The sequence below is a fragment of the Lynx canadensis genome, chromosome B3, assembly GCF_007474595.2.
Source record: "Lynx canadensis isolate LIC74 chromosome B3, mLynCan4.pri.v2, whole genome shotgun sequence".
Taxonomy (NCBI): Eukaryota; Metazoa; Chordata; class Mammalia; order Carnivora; family Felidae; genus Lynx; species Lynx canadensis.
Genome location: NC_044308.2, coordinates 119,567,260 through 119,582,858, shown reverse-complemented (window position 1 = coordinate 119,582,858; position 15,599 = coordinate 119,567,260). Strand labels below are relative to the sequence as shown.

The 15,599-nt window shown below is 40.4% G+C and overlaps 1 protein-coding gene across 6 annotated transcripts in view; it reads left to right on the top strand.

Annotated features, from left to right (window-relative positions):
• AREL1 (apoptosis resistant E3 ubiquitin protein ligase 1) overlaps nt 1–15,599 on the top strand; it is a 49,145-nt gene that overhangs the window by 2,457 nt on the left and 31,089 nt on the right. For 3 of the 6 annotated variants that reach the window (XM_030319565.2, XM_030319569.1, XM_030319570.1), the window contains exon 2: nt 14,738–15,052. The gene's annotated coding sequence lies outside the window, so the exon portion shown is untranslated. Of the gene's footprint in view, nt 1–348; nt 419–12,872; nt 13,052–14,737; nt 15,053–15,599 lie in introns of those variants that run through there. The other 3 variants (XM_030319566.1, XM_030319567.2, XM_030319568.2) reach the window with 3 other exon arrangements.

Genomic DNA, 15,599 nt, shown 5'->3' with positions numbered 1-15,599 from the left:
AAGGATTCCTTTAAAACGCTTGTATTTCAATGTTAGAAAGTTAAAGGTGGATTCACTTTTGTGGCCATCAAGGGGAAAAAAATAACGCACAGATATTTTCTTCATTTTCAAGTTACAGTTTTTACACTTATTTTTATGTCTCATGTGATACTGAGTTCTTTCCCCCAGCATTACTTGTTATTAATTATTTTTCTGTTTACTTGGCCGCCTCCTAAAAATATCACATGTTGTACAGCATCTTCTGCCCCTAAGATACCGATACTGAATTGGGATTGCAAAGATACCTCAGAGGTCCGCTGTATGTTCATTCATTCAGAAGGCACTTAACAAGGGCCTGTTCTGCCCTAGGCAGTGTGCTGGGTACTCTTCAAGAGCTCAGGCCTGTGTTGGAGACAGACTTGTGAACAGATCAATTATGGTAGGTGGTTCAACAGAGGTATGTAAATTGAACTATTTTATAAGAGTTATTCTGCCTGTTCATTTTTATGGAAGTGGTCCAGGTTGGAGTGCCGTTGTGTAATATATATTACACATACCGTTTTAATATTACAATGTACCCTATAACAAATCAGACTTTATGAACTGAATGGGTTCTAGTGTATCATTTTACTTTTTAAATGACTTTAGTCATTAAATAGCTTAGGTTTGAATTTCAGTTCTCTTTCTTTGGTTTCTTTTTTGAAGCGTTCATGAATGTTTACCCTTTACTAATTTTCTTGTATACAGTAGTTTTCAAACTTGTGAGGTTGTTAAGCCTGATTGTAGTTCGCGTGTATGTAAATGTGCGCATGCGTCAGTGTGTGCGCGCCTGCGCATGCCTGAAGCCTTGATACGGTGTTGAATCACCATGATGTTTTCCTGGTGGAACTCTTGAAGCCTGTTCTACAAATGTGGTTTAATAGAGTGTTCATTTAGTTGTAAGAAACCAAACAGTCACGGTAAACACTAGCCTGAATTGAACAATGCCATACGATTTTAATATGAATTTTTGCCTTGAATAGTTGAATAATTTGCACCATGTTTTTTTTGGAACTTCTAGATGCAGCATCATTTCAGTGCAGTTTGCCTGTTGGTGTTGAGATGCTGGTAGTCAGTATCTGTTCATTGTATTTTCTATTCGTTACTTTTGGCCAGAGTTCAGGTAAAGGTAATCTAATAATATACAACATACATTTTCTGCAGGTTCCCCTTGCTCTTATCCAGAGATCTAGCCCAGGTTATTTTAACCCCCTTTTGTCCACTTAGAGAGGTTCCACTCCAAGGCCCCCCCCCCCCCCCCCCCCCCCCCCCCCCGCCCCATTGTATGTATGAGCTAATTTTTCAAGTCTTGCTGAGGAAGGAAACCCAGCTGGGCTGCATAAATGGTTTATGGAAAAGATTGAAAAGGATTTGAAAACAAGTGTTTTAACCAAGCATTACCTGGATTGGGGTAGGGATTAAAGTGGCATGATCAGAATCCTAGGAAGAATAAGAATATAAAGTGTGAACAAGATGTAATTTTTTAAAAACCACGTTTTATTTTGGAATAATCTTAGATTTACAGAGAAGTTGCAAGGATAGAACAGAGAGTTCCTGTATACCGTTCATGTAGCTTTACCCCTAATGTTAACATCTTACATAACCACGGTACATTTGTCACATCTAAGAAAGTAGCATTGGTACGTTAACTGAACTACAGCCTTTTTTTTTTTTTTTTTTTTGATTTTACAAGTTTTTCCTCTAGAAGCCTTTTTTCTGTTCTAAGATCCAGTCCAGGATACTATATTGTGTTTAGACCATGTGCTGTGCAGTTTGGATAAATAGGCTGGGGTTTCCAGTGGCTTTTTCTCTGCCACGCATGTGGATCAGTAATCCCCTCTGACCAGTGCTGAAGAGAGAAAGTCATTGACCATGAGATTAAACAATACTGTATAGGTAGTGTTTTAGTATCCCCTTAATTCCCAAAGCACTGTTAACTCGGTCGAAGAGTTGGCTTTGCTCCCAGGAGGGTGGTATGAAGTTTTCTGAGAAGCTAAGAGCTAATCCTGATTGAGGGGCCCTTCTTGGGCTCCACTAACAGCATGTGCTCCCTTCATAGACTTTACTACATGGAACTATCACCGCTTGTTTACTTGACTATCTTCTTTACTAAACCATATGTTTCTAAGGGGTCAGGGACCATCTTACTCATTTTGGAATCCTCAGGGTGCAACATAAGCTTGGTATATGATAGATTCTTTTTCTTTTATTATTTTTGTTTAGTTTTGAGAGACAGAGACAGACAGAGTGTGAGCGGGGGAGGGGCAGAGAGAGAAGGAGACACAATCCGAAGCAGGCTCCAGGCTCTGAGCAAGCTGTCAGCACAGAACCCGATGCAGGACTTGAACCCATGAACTGTGAGTCATGACCTGAGCTGAAGTCGGATGCTTAACCGACTGAGCCACCCAGGTGCCCCTATGATAGATTCTTAACACACATTTGAAGAAATTAATAAATCCTTGTTTGGTAGCATCGACTATTAGATCAACAGAAGTTTTGTTTTAATTCTATGTAAGTGTTGAGTTTCTCCTTCAATTTGAGCCGTCTTAGTTTGCCAATTCTGTGGCTAGTTGAGTTTTTCTTCCTGGAATCTTAAAGAACTATAAAATACTCATTTAAGATTGCTCTTTTTTTTTTTGATTATGTAAATAAGTTATTTTCTTTAAAAATAACAGAATAGACGGTGGTAGAGGTAGAAATTTTGTTAGCTTTTAAGTGCATGTGTGACAATTCCAGTTTCATCCCACTAGGCTGTAGATCTGGCTGTGTGCCTGCCACTTCATGCACAGTTAATGAAATGACACCTTCCTAGACTTATCGAGGGAGACGGCTTGTCAGATTCAGAGAATTAGTTTAAAATTTTTCCTATTATAGCCAAGATTCAGTGGCCCAGGGTCACCTAAGCATAAAAGCTGCCATGGTATGGGAACACAGGGGCCTGTCCTGATTCTGTGGATCAGGCACAGTAGATTCCATTTGGTAAATAGAAAAAAAAAATCACGATTGGAGAGAGTTGTAAATTGAAGCTGCTGTTTTCTTGATGTAGATGAAAGACTGTGATGGGGCATAGATGAGCCAGTGTTTCTATTTTGTTTTTTTCTCCAGACATCCCAGGAAGTTACAAAATGAGCAATGATAAATTGGCCCTTGTTTCCCTGTTTTACTCACATTAGCTTTGAATCCCTTTTTCCCTCCTTTCTCTGAACTATGCTGAGAGTGGCAAAGTCTGTTCCAGGGGGCAGTTGAATCTAAACTGTGCTTTCATATGTACTCTTTATTTCAAGTCTGAAGAACTCTGGTTTGTTTTCAAGAGAATAGTTCAATAGAGAAAATCAATATTAAGAAATGTAGAATTACTTTTATGTCTGCCAGCTTAGCCTTTATAAGCCTAACTTTTCTTTTAACCAGTGAATGATAACTTTTTTCAGTCTCCTCTCAGGTGATAGTGAGCTTATAAAAGCTTCTCTTTAAAACCAGAAGGACAAGTAGTTCATTGTCCTTGGCTTAACCTGCAGGTGCATGGTCTGGGTTTTGGAATTTTGTTGTTGTTGTTTTAAGACCCAGCATCAGGGGTCCAGAAGGTTTATGTCAGTTTGAGGAGAGCTGAGGGACTAAAACATTGGCTACATTTAGAAATGCCATTTATTAGGTTAAAGAGTAGGGGGAATCTGTTAAAAGATTAAAAATCTTCCCAAATTCTGCAATAGGCTGTAACTTAAATGCTGCTTGGTAATATGGGAAGTTGAATTTGGAAGAAAGCAATAATAAAACTGAGTAATTAATGAAATAAAGGGAATGCAGGAGCTTGAAAAACTCTTGTTAAAATTTTTTTTATTACAATATAGTTGACATACAATATTCTCTTAGTTTTAGATGTACAACATAGTGATTGGACAGTTATATACATTGTTTTTTAGAGTTTACTTATTTTGAGAAAGTGAGCACATGCGCACACTCATGCAGGGGAGGGGCAGAGAGAGGGGGAGAGAGACTCCCAAGCAGGCTCCGTGTTGTCTGTGAGGACCCCAATGAGGCGCCGGGTCTCCAACTGCGAGACTAGGACCTGAGCCGAAATCAAGAGTTGGACACTTAACTGACTAAGCCACCCAGGTGCCCCAGACAATTATATACATAATGAAATGCCTACTACGATTAAGCATAGTTACTATTTGTCACCGTACAAAGTTATTACAGTATTATCGATGATATTCCCTGTGCTGTATTTTTCATCCCTGTGACTTATTTATTTTGTAATAAATACAAAAGAAGTCTGTACCTCTTACTCTCCTTCACCTATGTCACCCATCACCTCACACCCCTCTCCTCTGGCAGCCATCAGTTTGTTCTCTGTACTTATGAGTCTGTTTTTGTTTGTTTATTTTGTTTTGCAGATTGTACATATAAGTGAAATCATGCAGTATATGTCTTTTTGTGTCTGGCTTATTTCACTTAGCATAATACCCTCTAGGTCCATCCATGTTGCTGTGAATGGCAAGGTTTCATTCTTTTTCATGGCCGAGTAATGTTTCATTTTAAATATATGTGTATATTATATATATATATATATATAATATACACACATTGTATGTATATATTATATATGTCCCATCACATCTTCTTTATTCACTCACCTGTTGATGGACACTTAGGTTGTTTCCATATCTTGGCTATAGTAAATAATGCTGCGGTAAACATAGGAGTGCATGTATCTTTTCAAATTAGTTTTCATTTTCTTCAGGTAAATACCCACAAGTGAAATTTCTGGGTCATGCAGTGGTTCGATTTTTGATTTTTTGAAGAACCTCCAGACTGTTTTCCACAGTGGCTGCACCAGCTTACATTCCCACCAACAGTGTACAGGATTCCCTTTTGTCCACATGTTCACCAACACTTTTTATTTCTTGTCTTTTTGATGCTAGCCATTCTGACTAGTGTGAGGTGATATCTCATTATGGTTTTGATTTCCATTTCCCTGATTAGTGATATTGAACATCTCTTCATGTGTACTCCTGTTAAATATTTTAACAAGAGATTTTCTTTTGTGACACTTTTAGAGAAAATTTCTAGAAAAAAATCTTTGCCCTGGTGTTAGGCGAAGATTTTTTCTTTAATAGGATACAAAAAACAACCTAAAAGAAGAATGTTGATAAGTTGGATTTCATCAAATTCAAAACTTATTCTTTAATACCATTAAGAAAATGTTAAAAACAAACCACAGAAAATATTTGTCAAACGTGTCTAGTATATAAAGAACTCTGAAAACAACTAAGTAGGACAAACAGCTTGATTTTTAGAAATACAAAAGATTTAGATACCAGAGAAGTGTCACAAATAGCCATTAAGCACACGAAAGCGTACTCCATGCTGTTAGTCCTTAGGGAATTGCAAATCAAAACCACAGTGAGAGGGACGCCTGGGTGACTCAGTTGGTTAAGTGTCCAACTCTTGATTTCGACTCAGGTCATGATCCCAGGGTCGTGAGATTTAGCCCCAGGATGGGCTCCAAGCTGAGCATGGACACTGCTTAAGATTCTCTCTCCCTCCCTCTACCCTCCTTCCTTGCTGTCATTCTCTCTCTCTCAAAACAAAAACAAAAACAAAAACAAAAACCCACAGTGAGAGACTACTTCACACCTATTAGAATGGGTAAGGTTTAGTAGCATGTTCTTTAACCTCCATGTGTTTAGATTGTTTTCTTGTGGTTGATTTCTAGTTTCATAGTGTTGTGGTCAGGAAAGATGCATGGTTATGACTTTGATCTTTTTGAAGTTGTTGAGACTTGTTTTGTGGCCCAATATGGATCTGTTCTGAAGAATGTCCCGTGTGCACTTGAAAAGACTGTATTCTGCTTTAGGATGGAACGTTCTGAATATATCTGTTAAGTCCATCTGATCCAATGTGTCAAAGCCACTGTTTCCTTATTGATTTTCTGTTTGGATGATCTGTTCATTGATGTAAGTGGGATTTTAAAGTCCCCTACTGTTAGACTACTATTGATTACTTCCTTTATGTTTGTTGTTAACTACTTGAAGTATTTGGATGCTTCCATGTTGGGTGAATAAGTATTTAAAGTTACTGTGTCTTCTTGTTGGATTGTTCTAGAATGATGAAATTTAAAAGATCAACAATGCCAAGTGTTGGCAGATGTGAGCAACTGGAGCTCTCGTACGTTGCTGGTGAAAATGCAAGATGGTACAGGTGCTTTGGAAAACAGTTTGGCAGTTTCTTTTTTTTTTTTTCTTTTTAAATGTCTATTTTATTTATTTTTGAGAGAGAGAGAGCGCGCGAGCAGGGGAAGGGCAGAGAGAGAGGGGGACAGAGGATCTGAGGCAGACTCCATGCTGACTGCAGATAGCCCGATGTGGGGCTCAAACCCACGAACCATGAGATCATGATCTGAGCAGAAGTCGGATGCTTAACCGACTAAGCCACCCAAGCACCCCGACAGGTTGGCAGTTTCTTTTCAGTTAAATATATACTTATCATCTGGCCCAGCACTCTCACTCTTAGCTGTTTACCCAAGGGAAGCAAAAACATGTGTCCACACCAGACTTAGGCTTGAATGTTCGTAGCAGCTTTATCCTGAACAGCCCCAAACTGGATAGAATCAAATGTCCTTCAACTGGTGAACGGATAAAGAAATTGTAATATGCCCATATAATGGACTGCTACACAACAATAAAGAGGAATGAACTACTGATACATGTAATGACATGTATGGGTCTAAATAATGTGGTAAGTAAAGAAATGCCACAACACAAAGGTCTACATTTTGTATAGAACGCTATTTGGCATTCTGTAAAAGGCAAAACTATGGTGATAGAAAGCACATCAGTGGTTGCACAAGGGGATCATGAGGAGACTTTGGGATGATGAAATGTTCTGTATCACCATTGTGTTTTATATCCATAACCTTATACAGTTGGCAAAGCTCTAATTGCTTAAGTTGGTGGCTTTTACTAAATATAAGCTATACCTCAATAAAGCTGATTTTGATATGATTTTTTTTGCCATTGATTTATGTGGGATTAGAGACTGGATTCAGATTAGTTCAGATCTGAATTTGTTATAGGCACTAAGATAATTTTGAAATAATCAGTATCCCTGAATTGAGTTGCAAAGAGCTTACTAGTTATCAGTGTTGGGTCAAGTTTAGGCTAAGATTTTTATTATTAGTGAGAATAGATGGAAATCAGATACACATTTTATTTGAAGTTGCTTGATCAGAGAATGAGAGTTCCAAATAAGGAAGAAAACCTGGGTGCTGATTTTTGAATTCCCCCTCTGGCCTAAATCATTACTGTTTCTAATACTGTGACCACCGGTTTCTAGAAGTACTTCCTTTTGGCTCTAGTAAACCACTTTTACAGTTTTTCCCTTTTCTCTGATTGTTCCTTTTCAGTTTTTGCTAGCTCCTTTTTTGGGGGAGAAGGCAGTACTTTTAAGGTTGATCTCCTCAGAGTTGTGTAATTGGTCTTTTTCTTGGTCTACTTGTTTTCCATGCCAGTCTTGTTTTTTTTTTTTGTTTTTGTTTTTGTTTTTTTTAATCTCCTGTGTCTTTTAACTGCCCTCAGGGTACTGGTATTTCCATGGCTTCAGATGCTTATGTCCATTTGTCTTGTGGGTATATTCACCCAGATATCTTATGGACACTTCAAACTTAACATGTTCAGTTCTGTGCTTATCTTTCCCTCTGTACTGGCTCTGTGTCTTTCATTCACCACCACCATTCATCCAGGCTCCCAAGAGTAAAAAATCCTGATTTGTCCTTGGTTTCTTGCTCTCCTTTATCTTTTTGACCTCATAGGTCACTAATCCTGTTGTTTCTAACTGGGAAACAGTGCCTACGCTAGCCTCTCCCCCTCTGCATCATGACCAGTTCCTCGATGCTCCCTTGGACCAGCATCTTCTGGTCTCTCAGCCAGTGGTCTGTCCTCCTCTTCAGAGTCTCTCTTATATTACCGCCAGAGTTATTTCTTTTAAAATGTGTAAGCCTCTTTCTCCCTTAACTTAAAAAACACCTCTTGGCTTCTTTGGTTGTGGTTGCTTAAAGTCTAAAATGAAATCATATTTCTTTAAATTTCCAGGTTAAGTATTTCTTGAGCTCTCATTCTTCCTATCCCAAGAATCTTTTCTCTTTTTTTTCCTTTCTTGGGGTTCTTGACACATCAGGCTCTGGAATCACATTGCCTGACTCCTTCCTTTGTCATCTAGGTAACAATAGGCAAGTTATTTTAGCTCTCTGTGCTTCTGTTTCGTAATCTGTAACATATGGATAACAATGTAGGTACTTTATATGGTTGATGTGAGTTACGTGATACATGAAACACCTCAAACAGTAGTAGTAGGTTCTCAGTAAAGGTAGATTTGTGTTATCATCATTCTCTTTTAAAAAAATTGTTTTAATGTTTATTTATTTTTGAGAGAGAGAGACAGAGCCGAGCAGAGAAGGGGCAGAGAGAGAGGGAGACACAGAATCTGAAGCAGGTTCCAGGCTCTGAGCTGTCAGCACAGAGCCCAATATGGGGCTCAAACTCATGAACCTGAAAGATCATGACCTGAGCCAAAGTCGGACGCTTAATCAACTGAGCCACCCAGGCGCCCCGTTCTGTTTTTAAGTTTATTTATTTTTGAGAAAGCATGAGCGGAGAAGGGGCAGAGGGAGAGGGGGGCAGACGATCCAAAGCAGGCTCCATGCTGACAGCAGAGAGTTCAATGCAGGGCTTGAACCCACAAACCATGAGATCAAGACCTGGGCTGAAGTTGGATGCTTCATCAGCTGAGCCACCCAAACGTCCCTGTGTTATCATCATTCTTGAGAAAAAAACAAAAAACAAAAACAAAACAACAGTCCGTATTTTGGATCGTTGCTGTGGTTGCTTCCAAATGGGATTTCTCTGGAAAACCAATTAGTCCCTCAGGTATACACAGTGCCATCTTCCTAATTTACTGCAGGTTGGGCTGCCGTTGTGGCCTGGGTGCAAACTTCTGTCGTAGCCGGGCAACCGGGCAGCCTGGTTGGCAGTTAAAGCCACATCCCCTGAGGCACCCGTCTAGTGCCAAGTCACCCGGGGCTAGTTTCCAGCCCTTCCTTTTCTTAGTGGATCTCCACTTTATTCCTGAGGCAACTGAAGAGAAGTAGTTTGTCCGGGATTACTCAGTAGTAAGATTCATGCTCTTGAGCATTATACTGTACTGTACTGAGAATCAGTCACCCTAGTTTGGCCCCATTTGGTCTTTCTAAACACTTTGTTTTCATAATGCTGACCTTTTTCATCCCCTTTCTTGACTCAGAACTTTTGCTTATGCTGTTTTTTCCACCTAGGGTACTGGTCTTTTCTGCCCTGCCCTGCGAATGCTTGCTCGGTCTTAATAGCTCTCTTGTCTCTTCTGTGAATGCTTCCTCACTCTCAGGCAAAGTTACCTTTCTCCTTCCTTTGCCCCCCCCCCACACATTGTTTATTCCTTTTTTGTGGCACTTGCCTCGTTGTATTCTCCAGCTCCCACTTTGGACTGAGTTCATCCAGGTTAAGAAAATACCCTGTCTCATTTTTCCGTGTTACTTTAGCTTTTAGCACACAGCCTGGCAGACAGCAAATGTTCAAGAAATATGAAATGAATGAAGAATGAACCTTACAGAGGAACACGAAGATGTTGGTGAATTACCATCAGTGAATTACAATTATGTTAGGCAAAGGGAAAATATAGATATCCAAGGATGGGGAACATAGCAGAAAAAATAATTTTATTTAAAATGTGAGTATATGAGATGAGTGATAGTGGGGTAATAGACCATGAGTTGAGTGGGGATTGTAGTGCTTTGCAAACTTTTAAGCTCGAGTATCTCTGGTGGTAGAGGATAGTGGGCATGTAACCCCTTGGGGGCTGGGAGCAGAGCCCCAAGCAGCCTTTCTGCATCAGGTATCAAATCTCTGAATATCTTGACCACACTCATATTTTCTCTTTAGACATTCACGCAAATTGTGCATTCTATTTTATTACCTATGAGTGTTTTAACGTGAACAGGGCTTTCCCTCCCTACCCATCTCATCCTTTAGTGAAAAGTTGCTGCACCAACATGTGCCATTTATCCCCTGCCTTCCAGCACATTGACATGCCCCAGTGCCCAAATCTGAGAAGCATGGAATGGGGTCACAGTCTAATATGGCGGTATTCTAGCTTGCTGTGATGTGGGGGATTGTCTACTCAGGAGTGTTATGTCATAGAACCGAGGAGGGTGAGCTCATCCTGTTCTAACGAGGCTGTTCCTGGAAGGCTGCAGTCAGTTGGAGGCACCTCATTACCAGATCGCTGGGGACCAGCTGGAGAGAGTTCACAGAAGACCCACAAGAATAATTAAGAGACTGGAGGGGCTGACTGATGAGGAAAGAATATAAATGAAAACCGTATAAGTTGGCTGAACCGAGATAGCAGGAATACACAACTGTGTAAATATCTCAAGAGAATAAACTTGATGGGGGAAGGCAGTCTTTTATGGTGGGGATTTGAGGGAGAATAAACCAATGGTGAAATTAAGCAGACGAAAACGTAAATAATCTGAAGTATCTGAAAACCAATGGTGAAATTAAGCAGACGAAAACGTAAATAATCTGAAGTATCTGATGGTGCACTTTATTTCTTAGAACCTCCTTAGGTCACTCTAAACTGTCAGCATTTTGCTTATTGAATGATTTGTTTTGCTTTGTTTTGTTTTGTTTTAATTTGATTTTCCTGGACTGTGGCTGGTGCTTCTGTATAGAGAATACTGAAGACTACGTCTTTCAAAGCCAATGTCTTTCTTTTGTCTTTCTTTGTGGGATTCAGTGGGTGATATTTGGAACTCCTGTCTGCTGCCACTGCCTCTTTTGTTATTCACCAGAATTCCAAAGTGGACTTTCACGTCAGTTTTTCACAGGATTTTTAATAATAGTTTAAAAGTAGATATTGAGTCAGTAATGTGTATAGTAATAATTTTAGAAACCTGGATATAGTATTGGTCCCTGAGGTACTGGTTTTAGGAAATTATAGCCTTGATGAAATGCAAGCATAATTGTAGGAAACATGTACTTTGGGAAATGATTGTATAAAATTCCTACTTGGGGTATGGGAGGCGTAGAACTCTTTTTTTGTTTGTTTATTTTTGAGAGAGAGAGAGAGAGAGCGAGAGAGAGAGTGCAAGCAGGGAAGGGGCAGAGAGAGAGGAAAACACAGAATCTGAAGCGGGCTCCAGACTCTGAGCTGTCAGCCCAGAGCTTGACGTGGGGCTTGAACTCGTGAACCTTGAGATCATGACCTGAACCGAGGTTGGCCACTTTACCGACTGAGCCACCCAGGTGCCCCCGTAACACTTTTAAATAACAGTTGAAGTTCACCAGGAGAAATATTTGCATAATATTGCAAGTTTTATAGCTCTTTTCCTAAGAGGGGGCAGAATTGGATTGGAAGAAAATGACTTTATGCTTTTTTTCATTTATAAAAATGAGTTAATTTACACAAAGCAGTTATGTAGCTTTAAGGCTAAGACCCTATGCTGGAGGGTGGTAAACTTTTTTTTTGTAAAGGGTCAGATAGGAAAGTTTCGTAGACCATGTGTCTCTGCAGCTACTCAGCTTTGCTCTTGTAGCGAGGTTCTGTCTGGATTTGGCCTGCAGGCTGTAGTTTGCCAATTCCTGCTCTAGCCCCTTGCTCCTGGAAGCTCGATCTGCAGACCAGAAGCATCAACCTTTCCTGTGAGTCTGTTAGAGATACAGAATATCAGGTCGCTTCTCAGAGGGACTGCCCTAGAGCCTAGACCAAGCTTCTGAGACTTCAATATTTATAGGAATCACTTGGGGGAACTTATCAAAGTTAAGCGATAAACCGAACAGTGTACTAGCTACTGGGAGACAAAGAAGAGTAAGACCCATCAGTGTCTTCCGTGATCCCAGAAGTCATTAGGAGACACTACTGTATAAACAATTATAGTACAGACTAATAAATGCTATAATAGAGGTATCTTCAGCATAGGCGTATCACAGAGGAGCAAATGATTGGTTCTGCCTGGCATGGGGGGAATTCTCAGAGGGCCTGAGAATTGGACCAGGAAGGGGGATGATGCTTGAGCTGAATTTTGAGGCTTACTAGAGACACTGAAGCATTGTGAGGGGTTATGCGTGGTAGATGGTGGTGGGTGCAGTAAAGATGATGTTAGAACTAGGGGTTATTTGGGGCACCTGGCTGGCTCAGTCCGTGGAGCATGCAACTCTTGATCTTGGAGTTGAAGTTCGAGCCCCATGTTAGAGGTAGAGATTACTTACAAATAAAATCTTTAAAAAAAAAACAACTAGGAGTTATTTAATAACCAAATAGCTGATTACAGGGCTGGAGACCCACTAAGATCATAATGAATAGAAATAAAATTGCAGGGGCGCCTGGGTGGCTCAGTCAGTTAAGCGTCTGACTTTGGCTCGCGTCACGATCTCCCGGTTCATGGGCTCGAGCCCCATGTCAGGCTGTGGTGCTGACAGCTCAGAACCTGGAACCTGCTTTGAATTCTGTGTCTCCCTCTTTCTCTCTGCCCCTCCCCTGCTCATGCTCTGTCTGTCTCTCTCTCTCAAAAATAAATAATAAACATTAAAAGAATTTTTTAAATAAAATTTCAGTACATTCGGGGACACCTGGGTGGCTCAGTCAGTTAAGCGTCCGACTTCGGCTCAGGTCACGATCTCATGGTCCATGAGTTCGAGCCCCGTGTCAGGCTCTGTGCTGACATCTTAGAGCCTGGAGCCTGCTTCGGATTCTGTGTCTCCCTCTGTCTCTGCCCCTCCCCTGCTCGTCCTCTGTCTCTGTCTCTCAAAAATAAATAAAAATCTTAAAAAAACTTTTTAAAAAAATTTCAGTACGTTCTTTTATTTTTAGCTAATTTTTATACTCCTTATTTGAAAAAAAGGATAACTTGCCTGTTCTCCCCCAAAAAGTTATTTGTTTTCCAGAAGTAGAAACTTTTAATATGTTCTTACATCAGTAAGAATTTGCAAAACACTGAAAGATACAGGTAGAAAATGAAAGTTGTTTATAATTTCATACAGCAAAAAATGACTAGTATTTTTATGTTCCTTCTAGTCTTGTTTATGTAATGTAATATTTTATTTTTTTTTAAACTTTTTTTTTTTCAACGTTTATTTATTTTTTTTTGGGACAGAGAGAGACAGAGCATGAACAGAGGAGGGGCAGAGAGAGAGGGAGACACAGAATCGGAAACAGGCTCCAGGCTCTGAGCCATCAGCCCAGAGCCTGACGCGGGGCTCGAACTCACGGACCGCGAGATCGTGACCTGGCTGAAGTCGGACGCTTAACCGACTGTGCCACCCAGGCGCCCCTGTAATGTAATATTTTAAAAATTGCACTCATGCCATGTAAATAATTTTGTGCTTACTTTGTATTTAACATTTTATTTGTGAGAAATTTCTTTTGTTATTCCTTAAAAGGTGTCATTGTTTAATGCTTAGATAGCATTCTAATTGATCTCTTACAGTTTATGTAACTGTTATCTTGCTTGTGGATCCTGTAATCTGGTTCCAATTGCTGGTTGACCCGGCTTTTGGCTCACGTATTTGGCAATTCTATCACCATATTTTAAAATAAATACAAATAATTGTTTATTTTTTATTAGAAAAGTTTGCCAGCTTGTTTGATCGGCTAGCCTTCACTTATTCTGTTCTGCTGTTCTTACTAACATTGTGGGTTTTCTTTCTTGGTTTCCCACGGTAGGGAGGCAAGTAGGGTAGTCATTAAAAGCATGGATGCTAGGTCCAGGTTGTCTGGGTTTAATTGATCATTACTACTCATGTGCGTAATCTTGAGAGAGTACCTCAGTTTCCTCATCTGTAAAATAGGGGGATAATTCCCTTTGTGCCCTGGGGTTGTAAGTTAATATATGTGAAGCACTGAGCGCGGTTCCCACCGTGTGGAAAGAGAATCTCTTTTTGTTTAGCGATGAGTAGTAAGTAGTCTTTTCTCATTTGTTCTGTGGTGGCTGTTTGCGTATGCTTTGCCATAACCCCCTTTCTGCTATATTTAGTTCATGAATATCTTTGAGTTACACGCTGACTTTACTAGACTTTACTTAGTGACTTTATCTTGAAAGTCCACAGATTTTTGTTTCCCCACTCAGAAAAGTAAATAACACTATTTAAAAAATAAAACCAGCATTGTTAAACCATGTCTTGGAAATGCATACGTGGGCGCGAAGGGAGCAGACCGCATGGGCAGATAGATTAGGTTTTGGAGCTTTTTGGTGATTTCCCCTTTCCAAGTGAGTGTTGCCGTGATTCCTTATATGGCATATGAGGCCCTCTGCATTGTGGCCCCACCTATCCTGTGCTTTCATATCTCTTCACCTTATTCTCAGCCCCTGTGCTGCAGCCCTATTAAACTGGAATTAGGCATGTGGTAGTGATGAGGCTCACTCTTTAAAGCTGTCCCTAGTTGCTCCTAATGAAGGATCGCAGTCAGCTGGAGCTTCCTTCTGGGGAGTGACACAGTTAAGGCAGTGAGGTTGCCATTGCCCCTTTTTGTGGAGTTTTAACTGGGAAAGCTTGGTCCAAGTTTACCAGGCCTTGCTTGTTTTTAGTGCCCCGGAATTTCTCCTGCCTCTTCTATATCCTCTTCGTTGTTTTCTGGGGATTCTCTTTCAGAAATAAAAACCTCTTCTACTGACCTTTTTTTCTCTGTCGGGTAGGATCCTGGGACAAGAGAACAGATGCATCCTTTGGCAGTTGATTGCACCATGCCCTAGAGAGAAGTCCGGGATAACAGGTTTTGGGGCTATATTTCTCCACCCTGGAATTCATCCAGTTCATTCCAGAACTATTGACCCTCTGCTCCTGTGACATACCCTCAGTGAGTGTCTGATGGACAGACGCTTTCCGTTGACCTTGCAGCAGTTTTCTCCCCTGTGGAAGTTGGAGGACAAGGTGAATGGTGCCAGAAGTTACCTGCTTTGGTGAATAAGAGTGCTCGACCTGGTGCTCAGAACATGGGCCCTCGTTTAAAGGTAAGACCATAGACTAGTTAACATTCACTTGTTATTGGAATGCAGAAAGTGGACTCAGGGGCCAGTTCCTAAGCCTTTTCAGCAACGGATAGCTGTTGAAGTGCACAGTTGCAGTTAGAATCGATCCCCTGCCCTAGAGCACCTTTGAGGATGAAGAAATCCGTTCTCTGTTTCTGGGAAATGACTTTCACAACCCATCTTCGATGTCCAGGCTAAAATTTATTTCCTTTGTAATTACAAATCTTTAGCCTCCTAAAAAAGCAAAGAGTTTTAGAATGTGTCCGTTAGTCAACTCTTAACATTCCCTTGAGACAGGCGTTTTCAAGTATTCCCCCTCCCCCGCCTTTTGTAGGTAATGTGAGCCAAAGTACTGTAGTATTAAGCAACTTGCCCGGGATCTTTTAGTAAGCAAGTGATATTTCTGCATTAGATAATTGGTACTGCATTCCATTTTCCTTTGTCATGCTTTATTTTTATTTCAAAAGATTTAAAAAGGGGCCATAAGCATTTATTTTTCTAATTTTAACCTTGTGCTGGGATTCCTCCC